The following is a 16,415-nucleotide window of genomic DNA, read 5'->3' on the forward strand; positions in this document are numbered from 1 at the left end:
ACTGTAACCCGTCTCCCCAACAACCCCACTGACTTAGAGATGTGTAAAGGAAGATCTTCCTTCTGGTTCCAGCTCTGCCACTTGCCTATTCCGTGACCTTGGATAAGTCACTTAAATTCTTGGTGCTTCAGGTTTCTCATCTCTGCAGCGGGGATTTATTGTCTCTTCTTCACCTTAGACTGTGAGCCCCTTGTGGGACAGAGACGATCTGATCTGATCGTATTGTCTCTAACCCAGTGCTTGTCACAGAGTAAGTGCTTAACCAATAATATCATTCTTCTTATTATAATTATTATCACTGTTGTTCTTGTTATTGTTATGCTTGTCCCTCGATCAAGGGTTATGCGACTCAGATCTTTAAAAGATGCCATAAATTGTAAACCAGGATTTTACTCTCCAGAAGCAAATGAGGGATCTGTTTGGCATGCTCTTCTGGAAAGCGGAATGGCCTGGAGGGAAGAGTTCAGGCCTGAGAATCAGAGTATCCGGGTTCCTATCCTGATTATCATTATTATTATTAATAATTATTATTATGATATTTGTTAAGTGCTTATTATATTCCAGGCACTGTACTAGCACTGGGGTAGATACAAGCAAATCAGATTGGACACAGTCCCTGTCCCCATGGGTGTCCCAGTCTTAATGACCGTTTTATAGATGAGATAACTGAGGCACGAGAGAAGTGAAGTGACTTGCCCCAGGTCACACAACAGACAAATGGCAGACCCATGATTAGAACTCAGAAGCTTTTGACTCCCGGGCCCGTACTCCATCGACTTAGGCCGTGCGGCTTCTCGTCAACAAGTCGGCAAGTGGCCGCTGACTCTGCCACTTGGCGGCTGCGTGTCTTCGGACAGGTCACTGTGCCTCGGCTTCCTCACCTGCAAAATGGGGATCAGATGCCTGTTCTCCCTCCCTCTTAAACTGTGAACCCCATGTGGGACAGGGACCGTGTCCAATCTGAATACGTTGTATCTGTCCTAACGCTTAGTCCAGGACTGGGTACATAGTAAGCGCTTACCATTAATTCTTTCATTCATTCGATTGTATTTGTTGAGGGCTTACTGTGTGCAGAGCACTGTACTAAGTGCTTGGAAAGTACAGTTCGGCAACAGATAGAGATCATCTCTACCCAACAACGGGCTCACGGTCCAGAAGCGGGAGACAGACAACAGAACAGAACAAGTAGACAGGCATCAGTTAACGCTATTTCAGTTAGAAATTGACTTTTACCTACAAATTCAAATGACAAACAAGGCAGGAAAGGGCAGTGAATTCCTAGGGGACCGTCGTGACCGGTCACATGACCTGTCTGCTAGCCACTGGGAGCTTCCTCTGCTTTCTGCCGAAGGGGCAGTAAGGGGTCACTCCTCTCCCGCAGAGCCGGAGCGATGCAGACGCAAGAAGGGAGAAGCCGCTGCAGCAGCCAAACGAGAGCCGTCTGCAGGAGGAACAGCTTGGGATATCTTTGACCGCAGCAGTGACGGCAACCAAGCCTCTCATCAGCCGATCATTTTCAAGGCCCGGTCTCAACTCCGCTGCCGCCAGCGGGGATAAAAGTGGATTTTGAAAAGCTTTCTCTAAAAACAAAAAACTCCCAAGATCCCCAAGTAACACGCTCCTGTGCCAGACTGGGGCAGGGGGTGGAGTGGAGAGAGGAAAGGTAGAGGGACACGCACCTGTGAGAATGCAGACGTCAGATGGATAAAAGCCTCCTATCTCCAGCATGCAGGAGAGAGGGTTCCTGGGTCTTTCATCGTTATTGGTGAGGTGAGCTCTCTCCTGGGCCGGTGGCTTTATCTGCGCTGGCCCCCGTTCTCCTGGGGGGCCGGAAGGCGTCCGCATGTGGAGGTTGGAATCCGACTCCCCTTCATCATCTGGGGGTGTCCAGCATGGTTTCCAGGGCTCGGGGCAGAGATGGGCAAAGGAGTTGACCTCCAGCAGACGATTACTATCGTTGAACCACTCCCAGGTCCGGGTCCATCACTGGGCACAGGGTGGCGGTGCCCAGGCCTTCCTGATGGAGTCCAGGGCACCACTCTCCTTTCATCCCTTTTGGCAACTGGACCACTGGCTAAAGACGTGCCCACCACACCATCAGCAAGTCCCTGCTTCCGCAGGCCCTGGGGTTATAAGGAGCTATAATGCAAAGGGCCTGTGTTTCAGTTTCCGCATCTGTAAAATGGGAATTTAATACTTATTCTCCCACCTAGTTAGACTGCAAGCCCCATGTGGGACAAGACTGTGGCTGACCTGATCATCTCATACAATAATAATAAATAATCTATTGCAGTGCGCAGTACAGTGCTTAGCATTCAATCAGTGGTATTAATTGAGTGCTTACCATGAGCAGAGCACTGAAATCATTTATTTATTTATCTATTTATTTGTTTAATAATAATAATAATAACAATGTTGGTATTTGTTAAGCGCTTACTATGTGCTGAGCTTCTCGTGAGCAGAAATGTGTCTGTTGTTATACTGTACTCTCTCAAACACTTAGAACAGTGCTTTGCGCACAGTAGGTGATCAATAAATATGAATGAATGAATGAATGAATGAATGAATACTAAACACTTGAGAGAATACAGAGTTGGCAGATACATTCCCTGCCCACAACGAGCTTCGGTCTAGAGCGTTTAACAAATACCCTCGGTTATCATTAGCCCCGTTTGGGACAGAGACTGTTGGAGCTGAATATCTTATCTTTAGCAAAGTGTATAGTGCACAGTAAGTGCTTAACAAAACCACAATTATTGGGATTATTATCGGGTGAACTTGTGCTAGGGGTAGGCGAGCCCAGTTGGACGGTTCAGGAGCAAAAAAAGAATTCTCTCATAAGTGCATGATCTTACATAATTGCTGTTTTTCTCAAGAAAGCAGACAGTGAGCCTCTTACAGGACTTCTCCAGGTGGGTCAAGAGTGTCCTATGTCCGGTCTTTCCTGCCCGAGGTGGAATCAGGATGGAGATGGAATCAGGCGGCCCTGCTGAGAGCTGCCTCACTCAGAGGAAAGCTGACAATCAATCATTAAATCTCGGTAAGGGCAGGGAACGTGACTGCAAATTCTTTTGTCTTGTACTCTCCCAAGTGCTTTCTATAGTAGTCCACACATAGTAAGTGCTCTATAAATACCACTGATTTACCGATTTGTTGAGCACGTATTGTGTCCATTCTGCCTTCAAGAAACTCACAACCTAGTGGGGAGACAGACGTTAAATTACATTTCCGATTTTAGCTATCACTTTCCACCCATCCCTGTTTTCCTCCTGCCTCGTCTTCCTCCTGCTAACTACCAGGGGTGATTATTTCCCCACTTGTTCCCCTTGGGGAGGGCAAATGGCACTGGGATCACTGCCCTAATTTATCGAGTGGCTCTTGGGACGGGCTCTGACAGAGAGGCGGGAGGAACCAAGATAAAGATATACAGGCCAGCGTGGAGCTTACCATCCGAACGGCCAAAGCAGGAAGTCAGAAAACAAAGTTGCAAGCCCACACGGCAAAGAATGCACCCGGGAAACTGTACCGACCAGAAACTGTGCACACAGGAAACGGTTCTGAAAATCGAGAACAGCCAGGGTCTAGTGGAAAGAGCTTGGCCCTGAGGCAGAGGACCTGGGTACTAATCCAGGCTCCACCACTTGCCTGCTGTGAGATCTGGGCAAGACACTTCACTTCTCTGTGCCTCAACTTTCTCACCCATAAAATGGGTATTTGATACCTGGTCATTCATTCAGTAGTATTTATTGAGCACTTACTATGTGCAGAGCACTGTACTAAGCACCTGGAATGTACAAATCGGCAACAGATAGAGACAATCCCTGCCCATTGACGGGCTTACAGTCTAACCGGGGGAGACAGACAGACAAAAACAATAGCAATAAATAGAATCAAGGGGATGTACCTCTCATTAACAAAATAAATAGGGTAATAAAAATATATACAAACGAGCGGACGAGCACAGTGCTGAGGGGAGGAGAAGGGAGGGGGGAGGAGCAGAGGGAAAGGGGGGTAAAAGGGGGCTTAGGTGAGGGGAGGTGAAGGGGGGAGCAGAGAAGGAGCAGAGGGAAAAGGGGAAGCTCAGCCTGGGAAGGCCTCTTGGAGAATGTGAGCTCTCAGTAGGACTTTGAAGAGAGGAAGAGAGTTAGTTTGGCGGAGGTGAGGAGGGAGGCCATTCCAGGACAGCGGGAGGACGTGGGCCAGGGGTCGACGGCGGGATAGGCGAGAACGGGGGAGGGTGAGGAGGTGGGCGGCAGAGGAGCGGAGCGTGCGGGGTGGGCGGTAAAAAGAGAGAAGGGAGGAGAGGTAGGAGGGGGCAAGGTGATGGAGAGCCTTGAAGCCTAGAGTGAGAAGTTTTTGTTTCGTGTGGCGGTTGATAGGCCACCACTGGAGGCTTTTAAGAAGGGGAGTGTCATGCCCAGAGCGTTTCTGCAGGAAGATGAGCCGGGCAACGGAATGAAGAATAGACTGGAGCGGGGCGAGAGAGGAGGAAGGGAGGTCAGAGAGCAGGCTGACACAATAATCCGGCCGGGATATTATGAGAACCCGTAGCAGTAAGATAGCCGTTTGGGTGGGGAGGAAAGGGCGGATCTTGGCGATATTATAAAGGTGAGACCGGCAGATCTCGGCGACGGATTAGATGTGTGGGGTGAATGAGAGAACCGAGTCAAGGATGACACCAATGATACCTGTTCGCCCTCCTACTTAGACTGTGAGCCCCATTTGGGGCTTGATCATCTTGTAGCTATCCCAGCGCTTAGTACAATGCTTGACACGTAGTAAGCACTTAACAAGTGTCATAGTTATTATCATTATTATTATTATTATTATTTGGAGTCAGATGAGGCAGCTCAGGCCAAGGGCAAGGAGAACAGATTTACCCAGGGCAGGTCTCAGATGAAAACAGTGCTCCCTCCAGCCCTCCTTGCTCCAGGTCTGACAAATGGAAGGGCCCCATGAATGAGCACGGAGGAGGGCACCCATCCAAATGAGACCTATCCAGAGACCCTAATGCTCAAGTGATGTGGCTCATACTTCAGCGAGTCCCTGGGAGTCGTTTGGCGGTGCGGCTGGAATGACCTAGGCCAGAGACAGGGTAGAGCTGCCCTCTAGACTGAAAGCTTGATGTGGGCAGGGAAGGTGTCTGTTGTATTGTTGTACTGTACTCTCCCAAGCTCTTAGTACAGTGCTCTGCACACAATAAGCGCTCAATAAATACGATTGACTGACTGACCAAGAGGGAAGGGGGATTGGTTGATTGGTATCAGAGCCGAACCAGGTATTAGTTTGGAGTAGCGAATAGAGCATGGGCCAGGGAGTCAGAAGGTCGTGGGTTCTAATTCCAACTCCGCCGCCGTCAGCTCTGTGACCTTGGTCAAGTCATTTCAATTCTCTGTGCCTCAGTTACCTCATCGGTAAAATGGGGATTGAGACTGTGAGCCCCACATGGGACAGGGACCGTGTCCAGACCGACTTGCTTGTAGCCACCCCAGCGCTTAGTACAGTGCCTGCTGTATAGTAAGCGCTTAACAAATACCTTCATTATTATCATTATTATTACCCCTGGAAAGCTAGGAGGAAGCGGGAGGGGACTGAGATCACGTTGGCAACATTAGACTCCTGGCCGTGTACGTGTGGGGGGAAATTCAGACCAGTGTCGGAGGAATCGTTTCTGCAGGTCCACAAGAGGCCCGCACCTTGGCTAAAGCACAAAGGATCATGGGAGGAAAGAACCATCCACCACAGCCTCCCCCAACTCCCCGACCGGCCTGGAGTGGGAGGCAGGTCAGTTCCCACTGGGATGAAACCACGTGGGCACTGCCCGGAGGGGACCGGCAGCAACGCCGAGAAGGACAAGGGATGGGTTCAGCGAAGACGGGAGGGACGGTCCTCAGGTAGCGGGATGACCAGGAGGCCAAGAGGCAGCTGACTAGCAGATGGCACTTGAGCAGAACGAACAGGACCAATGGGTAGGCTCCACTGGGAACGGTCCAGGAGGTCTCAGACTCGTTGGCACTAACGTTTCCCTCCAACGTGTATCCCGGTGGGAGAGTATTTGCAAGGAGCCCTCAGAGCTCGGCCTCGAAGCAGAGTAGCGCCGGGACATTCTTCACTAACCTTGCCCCGTTGTCTCTTCCCTGGTTCTTCTCTACTGCCGGTCCTGATCCCAGCCGTGCAGCAGAGACAAGAAGGAACGCACGGAGCTGGAAGAAGCCAGCGAGGATGGAGGCATCTGGGGGATTCTTGGGATGCCAGGTGGGCCACTGGACCCATCCATCGGCCTACTGGTGAGGCACCCCTTGGTTCATCTGGGCACAGAGAGAGCCTCCAGGTGGAGGCTTGGCTTCCTTGGCCTTGGGCCAGCGGGCACTGCCCCAGGTGGAATGGCAGGCTGTGACTTTCTAGGCTCCCCACACGGGGGCAGCACGAGCCCGGGGAGCCAAGAGGGGACACGCGAGAATCATTAAATGTGACATTTGTTAAGTGCTTACTCGGTGGTGACAATAATGGTGGCATTTGTTAAGCGCTTACTATGTGCAGAGCGCTGTTCTAAGCGCTGGCTAGATACAGGGTCATCAGGTTGTCCCACGTGAGGCTCACAGTTAATCCCCATTTTACAGATGAGGTCACTGAGGCCCAGAGAAGAGAAGTGACTTAATAATAATAATGTTGGTATCTGTTAAGCGCTTCCTCTGTGCCGAGCACTGTTCTAAGCGCTGGGGTAGAATCAGGTTGTCCCACGTGGGGCTCACAGTCTTAATCCCCATTTTACAGATGAGGTAACTGAGACTTGCCCACAGTCACACAGCTGACAAGTGGCAGAGGCGGGATTCATTCATTCATTCATTCATTCATTCAATAGTATTTATTGAGCGCTTACTATGTGCAGAGCACTGTACTAAGCGCTTGGGATGACCAAGTCGGCAACAGATAGAGACAGTCCCTGCCGTTTGACGGGCTTACGGTCTAATCGGGGGAGACGGACAGACGAGAACAATGGCAATAAAACTCAATAAAAATGAGATTCGAACTCATGACCTCTGACTCCCAAGCCCGGGCTCTTTCCACTGAGCCACGCTGCTTCTCTAAGTACTTAGTACTAGTACTTAGTACTCAGCTGCTGTGCTAAGTACTCTACTGAGCACTGGACTAGTTAAAAGATCATCAGGTCAGACACGGTCCCTCTCCCACCCGGGACTCCCGGTCTAAGAGGGTAGATGGGTATTTTATCCCCATTTTACAGATGAGGAAACTGAAGCCCACAGAAGTTCAAAATGACTTACTCCGAGTTACATGGGAGGTAGGTCCCGGAGCCAAGATGAGAATTTAGGACTCCTGGGTCCCAAGCCCGTCCTCTTTCCACTAGGCCGGGCTGCCTTCTCGAGTTTTCCCTGGGACACCTCAGGGAGGGAGCCACGGTGAGCGCGTCGTTCAGCTCGTCGTTTACAGAAGCAGCATGGAGGAGTGGATAGTTTACCAGGGATGGGAGGGAGGGCTCTTAATCTTAAGGCCACCGAGTCCTACGCGGGTTTCGGTTAGGTCGTGGGTCCCGTGGCTTCCAGGCCCATCCAAATAGCCCAGCTAGGTTCAAACTGAGCACGGGCCCTCCCACAGGCGGGGTCCCGTGGGAAGACCGACCCTGTTCAGACTGCAACAGCCTAAACTTTAGAGCCCCTGATTGTCGATCAGTGGGAAGACAGGTGTAGGATAGTGAGCGCAGCAGGGACTTAGGAGGCTGCAGATATCTGGGAAAGAGTGTGGGTTTTGCGGAGGTTGGGGGTGCGGTTCAATGGTATTTATTAAGCGTTTACTGTGTGCCAGACACCGTACCAAGCAGCAGGATAGATACAAGCTAATCTGGTTGGACGCGGTCCACGTCCCACGTGGGGCTCACGGTCTTAATCCTCATCCTGCAGATGAGGGAACTGAAGCACAGATACATTAAGTATTAATATTACTATGACTACTATTATTACTACGAACCAGGCTTATTCCGGTTCCCAGGATAAGTTCCAGGTTAAAGCCACCGGGAAGCAGCGTGGCGTAGCGGATAAAGCACGGGCCTGGGATCCAGGAGGACCTGGGTTCTAATCTTGCCTCTGCAACTTGTCCATGTGTGACCTTGGGCAAGACACTTTACTTCTCTGTGCCTCGGTTATTTTATCTGTAAAATGGGGATTAAGACTGTGAGCCCCAGATGAGACAGGGACTACATCCAACCTGATTAACTTGTATCTATCTCGGCACTTAGAACAGCGCTTGCCACGTAGTAAGTGCTTAAAAAAATACGATTATTATTAGTAGTAGTAATAATAATGATGATCTGTGGTACTTGTTAAGCACTTACTAGGCTAAGCGCTGGACTAAACACTGGGTTAGATAGACTACAATCAGAGCAAATGTACTCATGTTGGGTACTTTTCTTTTCCCGCTTCCTCCCTCCTTTCCTCTTTGACCCTGGCTCTTCCTTGGTGCAGACCTTGAGCTGAAATCTCCATCTTAGCCTCCGAGTGGTCAGTTCGGTGATGATACTATTGACCAGCAATAATCGAACTGAAAAATCAGAACCGAGCAAGCTCAGTGGCTACAGTTAGCCTTTGGATGGGAGCCGTTTGTAGATCATAAGCTCGTTGTAGACAGGGAATGTGTCTTTTTACTGTTGCATTGTACCCTCCCAAGCACTTAGTACAGTGCTTTGCACACAGTGAGTGCTCAGGAAATATGTTTAAGTGAATAAACGAGTGAATGAAAATAGCTATGTGGGTTCAGTTATCCCTCGATCAAGCAATCAACTGAAGGTTCTTATTATACACACAGTGAATTTAAAAGACTATACTAAGCGCTCGAAGAATGCGGCGGAAGCAAGACACCAAACCCTGACCACAAGGAGCTTACAATCTAATGGTTTTAAAAGTCTCATAGCCCATATATTTCAGTGGCTCGTTGAGAACAAACGTCCACCCGAACACTCCCCTCTTCCCCTCTGAGCAACCTAGACCCCAGTGTGTCCCGCTGCTGTACTTTGCAAGTCCAGGGGAGTGCTGAGGTTTGAGAGACCGCCTCCCACACTGGAGAAACTGGCCTAAGGTGAGGTTACTTCTGCTCAGGAAACTGGGAAAGTTCCCATGAAACCAGACTTACTGAGTTGAGCAGCTGGGGTCAAATCTTTGCCCTGCGTTGAACTCTTTCAAGCATTTAACGCAATGCTCTGCACAGAGTAAGTGCTCAATAAATACCTGTAAGTGATTGATTAAATGATTAATGGATTGATGAGTAAGACTTGAGTTTCTTTTGGGCACCTGGTATTCACCCCACTTTCAGCCCCACAGAAGTTATGTGCATTTATGTAATTTATTTATTTAATTTTAATGTCTTTTCCCCCTCTAGACTGTAAACTCGTTGTGGGCAAGGAATTCATCAACCCACTCTGTTGTATTGAACTCTCCCAAGTGCCAGTAAGAGCTCAATAAATATGACTGATTGATTGACTGATTCATTCATTCATTCAGTAGTATCTATTGAGCACTTACTGTGTGCAGAGCACTGTACTAAGTGCTTGGAAAGTAATAATTATGATGATGACATCTGTTAAGCACCTACTATGTGCAAAGCACTGCTCTAAGCACTGGAGAGGATACAAGGTGATCAGGTTGTCCCAGGTGGGGCTCACAGTCTTAATACCCATTTTACATATGGGGTAACCAAGGCCTCGAGAAGTGAAGTGACTTGCCCAAAGTCACACAGCTGACAAGTGGCTGAGTCGGGATTTGAACCCATGACCTCTGACTCCCAAGCCCGGGCTCTTTCCACTGAGCCACGCTACCTCCCTATGCAGCAATAAGGAGAGACGATCCCTGCCCACAACAGGCTTACAGCCTAGAGAGGGAGAGACAGACACTGAAACAAGTAAACAGACATCAATATAAATAAATCGAATTATAGATATATACATAAATACGTAAGTACTGCGGGCGGGGTGGAGAACAAAGGGAGCGAGTCGAGGTGATGCGGAAAGGAGATGGAGCTGAGCAAAAGGGGGCTTAGTCTGGGTAGGCATCTTGGAGGTGGTGTGCTTTCGGTAAAGCTTTGAAGAGGGGAAGAGTGATTATTTGGTGGCTTCGAGGAGGGAGGGCTTTCCAGGCCAGAGGTAGGACGTGGGCCAGGGGTCGGCGGCAAGACAGGGGAGATCGAGGCAGGGGACAACAAATTAGGGCTCAGCACTTGGTCTCTGCCTTTCTCCCTTCCCCCAGTAAAGGGTAGACTACTTCATTAGCCTCGAGCAAATGGCCAGATGTCCTCTGAGGTAGTGTGACCCTGCAGCCTGACCCTGCCACCTGACCCCGTCTGCCCTCTTCCCCCTAAAGTAGAGCATCGGATCCTGGAGACACCAGTTCTGTGCAGAAAAGCAAGCCTAGTGGATAGAGCACAAGCCTGAGAGTCAGAAAAACCCACATTCGAATCCCAGCACTGTCTCTTGTCTGCTGTGTGACCTTGGGAAAGTCACTTAATTGCTCTTTGCCTCAGTTACCGCATCTGTAAAATGGGGATTAAGACTTTTAGTCCCAGGCGAGACAGGGACTGTGTCCAACCTGAGTAACTTTATCTAACCCAGAGTTTAGTACAAGTACAATGCCTGGCACGTACTAAGGATTTATCAAATACCACAAAATAAAATCCTCAGCACCACGGACAGAGCTTTGCGGTTCGTCAACCCAGGATGGAATCAAGTCCTATATGACAAGCCCCTCAATCAATCAATCAATCAATCAAATAATTAATCAATGGGATTTATCGAGTGCTTACTGTGTGAAGATCTCTGAGCTAAGCTAAGTAGGGCAACCAGGCTGTAGGCATCTGTGTCCTGGACATTCTGCAAAGTGATCCAACACCTTAATCACCACTTTCAGTGGGTACTCAGGCAAAGAAAGAGAGGAAGGAAGGAAGGAAGGAAGGAAGGAAGGAAGGAAGGAAGGAAGGAAGGAAGGAAGGAAGGAAGGAAGGAAGGAAGGAAGGAAGGAAGGAAGGAAGGAAGGAAGGAAGGAAGGAAGGAAGGAAGGAAGGAAGGAAGGAAGGAAGGAAGGAAGGAAGGAAGGAAGGAAGGAAGAAGGGAGGGAAGGAGGGAGGGAGGGAGGGAGGGAGGGAGGGAGGGAGGGAGGGAGGGAGGGAGGGAGGGAGGGAGGTTCCCGCTTGAGAAGAGTTTGGAAATCTTTCTTTAATATTCCATAGGATGAATAATACACTTGAAGATATTTGGGAGGGAGACCTTGTCTTTAGTTAAGAGTAAAGAGCATATCTATTAAATGTGCTAAAAGAAGAGACTTGGCCCTGCACTACCTCCGAACTGGAAAATGTTGACATTCTTTAAGGATATGGCTCTAACGAGGGTCAACCCCTTTTTTGCAAGGGGGAAATGGACAAAATGACTAGTAGGGCTCCTCCATTTATATAGGTCTCTATGACCTGGAGTGGCTGCTTGGGCAAATCTGCCACTCCTCAAGAAAGCCATTCTCCCAACCCTTCCATTCCTCCGCTCCTACTACCCTCCCTCACTCCTCAAAAGTTGACTTAGGACAACTTCACCACGGTCCACACTCTCCCCTAAAGGTTCTAAGGTTGCCTGTGCCCTAATGGCGGATCTTTCTCAAAGCCGATGCCGACAGATCGTCTCCAGATTGTCTCAGGAAAGGCTGCTTCTAACTGCAAGGGGCAAAGTAGGATTGAACAAGTAGGGGAATTCACAGCCTGCTCCTGTTGCCCTCCTCCCTCCTCATGGTCCATCGGGATGAAAATCACGGCATCATGCAGATTATTCCCAAACTTCATCCAGGACTCCGAGAGTGAATTAGTGCCACTTCCATCCCACCTCCTTCCCAGGAAGACTTCTATTCTGATGCTGCATAGGGAGCCCAGGAAATCCGGGCTTACCTAGAAAACCACAGTCATTCCAAACCCCTTTAAATATTCCTCCCCCTTCAGAATTCCAGCCTTTCAGATCCAAATTACACCTTGACAGACCCTTCCTCCGTGCCCCCGCTGCACTGTAAGCTCCTCGAGGGTAACTCCACCGCTTTTACAGTGTTCTGCCTCCTAGAAGGCACTCATTAAATATTATTGATCAATTTCTCGATCGATGGCTTGATTTATTGATTGTATGGCATGTGGGACACCCACCCAATGTTAGATGAGCTTTCCTCCCTGATTCAGAAGGTGCCTGCTCCTGCCTTCCTCAAAGTGCTCTTTTCCTTCTTCCTTCCGGGCCCATCACCATCATCCTCCGTGAATGCTTCCTGTACAGATTTATGATATTTGTTAAGCACTTACTATTTGCCAAGCACTGTTCTGAGCACTGGGTTAGATACAAGTTAATTAGGTTGGACACAGTCCCTGTCCCACAGGGGGCTCACAGTCTTGATCTCCAGTTTTCATATGAGGTAACTGAGGCACAGAGAAGTGGCATAGTGCACTGAACCGCCTTCCTGCCCCCCCGGCCCACCCCTGCCCATTCCCTCCCTGGCCAGATCGGGCTAGATGGGATCCTGGGGGAGTCACTTTGCTGGGAATAAGAATCTAGCCAAGCATCTCTGACGTTCAGACTCACCATTGCCCTTCTGAACAAACCCTCTCTGTGGTGATGAAGCCCATCGAGGCTTCCGAAACAGAGATCCAAGTCTATTTCCCTGCCTCCTGGTAATCCTGCCATTTTAGGATCTGGTTGTGGCCAAACTGAGGCCCAGGGGGACTAGGATACCCGAGGGCAGGGGCTGGCTTTCAGGCAGAGGAATGGCTCAAATGACACACTGCCATTTGCTCCAATTCATGAATGAATATTCACCGAGTCGGTCAGGTTAGGAGTATGTCCCTTTGTGAGGAAAAAAAATTCTGAGACTTCAACTCCTCCCTCTGTTTGCTTGTGCCTGCCCTGTGGACCTGTGAGAGGGACCCAGCTCCAGCTTGGGAACTTCCCCCTGCCCATACACAAACCCCAGCTGGCAAGGGGCCCAGACTGGCCTCTCACAGCTCCAAAGAGAAGCTGCCTCGCCCTCCCCAACTGTGGGAGCAGGAATCCTGCAGCTGCCTCCCTCCTCCACAGGGCTCGCCCAGAACAGGGAGGAGGTTTAATTAAAAACTTCGTTTAACTTCATTTAAGTGGCAGGATGCGGGGAATGTGCTCAGCACAGAGGAAATTGATTGACTCGGGCTGGATAATTGCTGCACTCCGAGGCCCAGGAAAATGGTTCACCTTCTCTCGGTCTCTGTCTCTTTCTTTTCCTCCTCTCTCTCTCTCTCTTTCTCACACACACACACACACACACACACACACACAATCTCTCTCACTCTGCCTTTCTGGATCTCTTGGGTCTTTTTTGTCTCTGTCTCTGTCTTTTTTTGATGTTTTCCCAGTTTTTCTGTTTCTCTATTCACCCCCCCCCCCCCCGATCCTCCGGCCCCTTCCTCCAGAGCAATTTGGTTTGCATGCAAGAGGAAAACAGTGACAATATTTAAACTTGAACCTGCCCAATGACCTAGCAGGGTCCTGACCCAAAGTGTGAGACGTACCCAGTCTGAGACCTCCGAGGACGACTGGTTCCGGTTCATCTCAGCCTCAGGTGCCATGAAAGAAGGAGCATAGAAGAAGCTAGGAGAGGACCTTCCTCTCTTGAATGCCTTTGATCCTCTCCCTTGGGCCTCCCTCCCCTCTCCATCTTCCCCGCTCAGTCTCTCTCCCACCCACTCCCCCGTCCAGCCCACCCTGACATCAGCTCCATCCACAAGAGGAGAAAGTCCAGAAGACAGGTTTGCTCCTGCCCAGGTCTGACCGTTTCAATTTGGCTCCTCCAAACTGACTTTGATTAGCGTCGATAATTCCCTGAAATTAACAAGCTAATGCAATTCTTGCAATGGATCCGAGTGCCTCAAGCTAAGCTCACCTCTCTGTGAATATAGCGATGCCAGAACTAACCTCTTAAATCAGAAACCCTAATGAACAAAGGGGGAAGGGAGGCTGCGGTGGGGATGAGGTGGAGGTGGGTGAGGGGAGGGTGGAGAAGCCACTTTGGAAAGCGGCTCCCAATCAAATATTTCATGTTGGCGTTTCTGCCTTTGTTTTTATGCAAATCTCTCCTGGCTGCCAGATGGACCTAAGCACAACCACCTTCCTCTGTCACCCTGCTGGAATTCCCTTTTCCTGCCAGAAACAGCAACGGCCTCCTTGCCTAGGGGCACTGGGGCCAAGCAAGAGGGAGGGGACTTGGGGCAGCAGCTCATTGTCCAGCCATCCCAGTTGCCTGGGGCCCAGTGCTTCCAGAAGACCAGGGGAGGGAGGCCACAGTTCCCACTGCTCTGGAGGAGGTATCCAGATCACAACCCAGAGACTCAGAGCGGAGCAGGCAGGAGAGTCGTGATCAAGAGAAGACTCCGCCGTGGCTCTTTCCCAGCTCTGCCCCACCAGGCGCCTAGGCTTCTGCCTCACGAACTTCCTGCCGGCCCTTAAGGCTGAGGCTACCATCTCTCCTCGGCGTTGGAAGCGCAGCAACCACCCTCACCCACCCTGTTCGGACCTCTCCTCACAGTCCCCCAGCTCCAACCCCCCAGTCTGTGGTTTTCCGAAGCCGGCGTGAGCGGGTCTGGATGGACACTGAAGAGACCTCAGCCTCGGGACTAGTTGAATATTTCTGAACAGGATGGCACTTGCCCCTGGACATCCTGCCTGGAGAGCCAGAGAACATTTCCTGGCCTTACCGTGGTACCCAACTCTGCCCAAACCTCAAAAATAAAAATAATGATAATAGTGGTATTTGTTTAGGGCTTACTTCTGTGTCAAACACTGTACTAAGTATTGAGATAGATACACGATGGACAGTTTAGACACAATCCCAGGCCCACTTGGAAGGAGAACAGGTTTTGAATCCTCATTTTACACACAATGAAAGCAGATGGGAAAGCAGTATGGCCTAGAGGATAGAGCTTGGGCGTGGGAGTCAGAAGGATCTGGGTTCTAATCCCAGCTCTGCCATTTATCTGTTGTGTGACCTTGGGTGAGTCACTTGATTTCCCTGGGCCTCAGTCACCTCATCTGTAAATGGAGATTAAGACTGTGAGCCTCTTGTGGGATGCACCGTGTCCAACATGATTAACTTGTATCTATCCTGGAGCTTAATACAGTGCCTGGCGTGTAGTAGCTTAACCGATTTCATAAAAAAAGAAGAAACTGAGGCCAAGAGATGTTAAGTGACTTGCCCAAGGTCACACAGTAGGCCGGCAGATACTGTCTCTCTGATTCTAGGACTCTACCTCTGAGTGTGTGCTTTTTCCTCTGATTCTCTGAACATCAATATCGTCAGGGATTTATTGAGCACTTAGCTGAGACAGAGCACTGAGTTAGATGCTTCGGAGCAAACAGCAGAAAAGACATGGTCCTGCCCTCGAAGAGCTTACAATCAAATGGAGGAGGAAAATGAGAATCAGTGTGGCCTAGTAGAGAGATCCTAGCCCTGGGAGTCAGAGAGCCTGGTTTTTAATTCCAGCTCCGACACTTGTCTGTTGTGTGACCTTGGGCAAGTCACTTGACTTTTCTGTGCCTCAGTTACCTCGTTGGTAAAATGGCATTAAGACTGTGAGCTCCACGTGGGACACGGACTATGTCCAATCTGATTAGTTTGTAATCTATGCTAGCGTTTAGTACAGTCCCTGGCACAGAGTAAATGATTAACAAATATCATATTTTAAAAAAACCAAACAGACAGAAATCGCCAAACAAATATTGGACCAAACATTAATAGCGTAGATGCAAGTGATAAAAGGAAAAATAAGGAATTAGAGAAACAGTGAAGTAAATAAGAACTAGAGAGGAATACATGTGATGGCCAGGATGGCTGAGGGAGTGACACCCCTCTCCCCCATCCGTCACCTCTCTCTGCTGCTTTAGTTTTCTGAATCTCTCTGAACTCTGCCTCTCTCAGTTAGGTGAGGATGCATTTTTAATGCCTCAGTGTCAAGCAGGGAAGATCAGAGGCCCCTTCTGCCCCTTCTCGGTCCACTGCCGGGGTCACTGAACGGAGAGAAGATTAGGGGAGAGGAGGAGAGGAGATCAGGCAGATCCGATAGCTTGGTCAAGGAATTACTTACTCCGGGGCCTGGGCTCAGGCAGGGCCAGGGCTCAGACAGGGCCTCCTCGGCCCAAGGTTAGAAGTGAGGCAGAGGCAGGATCTGGACACAAGGCCTGCCAGATTCCAGCCCTTGGGAGTATTCAACTCCCAGAGTCCTCAAAAGGAATGGGACCTCAAAAGGTCACCTGGTCGAGCGCCCTGCCTCCAGGCAGGTGAAAACCTGTGCATTTGGGACAGATGGGCCAGTCGGGATGGAGGATCAGGACAACCCTCTGATCAGGTTTCTGTGGGACCTCTCCTCCTTGGTCC

The 16,415-nt window shown here is 49.8% G+C and overlaps 1 long non-coding RNA gene across 1 annotated transcript; it reads left to right on the forward strand.

Annotated features, from left to right (window-relative positions):
- The first annotated feature begins 2,703 nt into the window (after positions 1 to 2,703).
- LOC103171154 lies at positions 2,704 to 14,791 on the forward strand. Its single transcript, XR_005660203.1, has 2 exons — positions 2,704 to 3,040; positions 14,133 to 14,791. It is a non-coding gene; the product is annotated as an uncharacterized LOC103171154 (long non-coding RNA).
- The last annotated feature ends 1,624 nt before the right edge of the window (positions 14,792 to 16,415 follow it).

Source organism: Ornithorhynchus anatinus, chromosome 7 (assembly GCF_004115215.2).
Source record: "Ornithorhynchus anatinus isolate Pmale09 chromosome 7, mOrnAna1.pri.v4, whole genome shotgun sequence".
Classification (NCBI taxonomy): Eukaryota; Metazoa; Chordata; class Mammalia; order Monotremata; family Ornithorhynchidae; genus Ornithorhynchus; species Ornithorhynchus anatinus.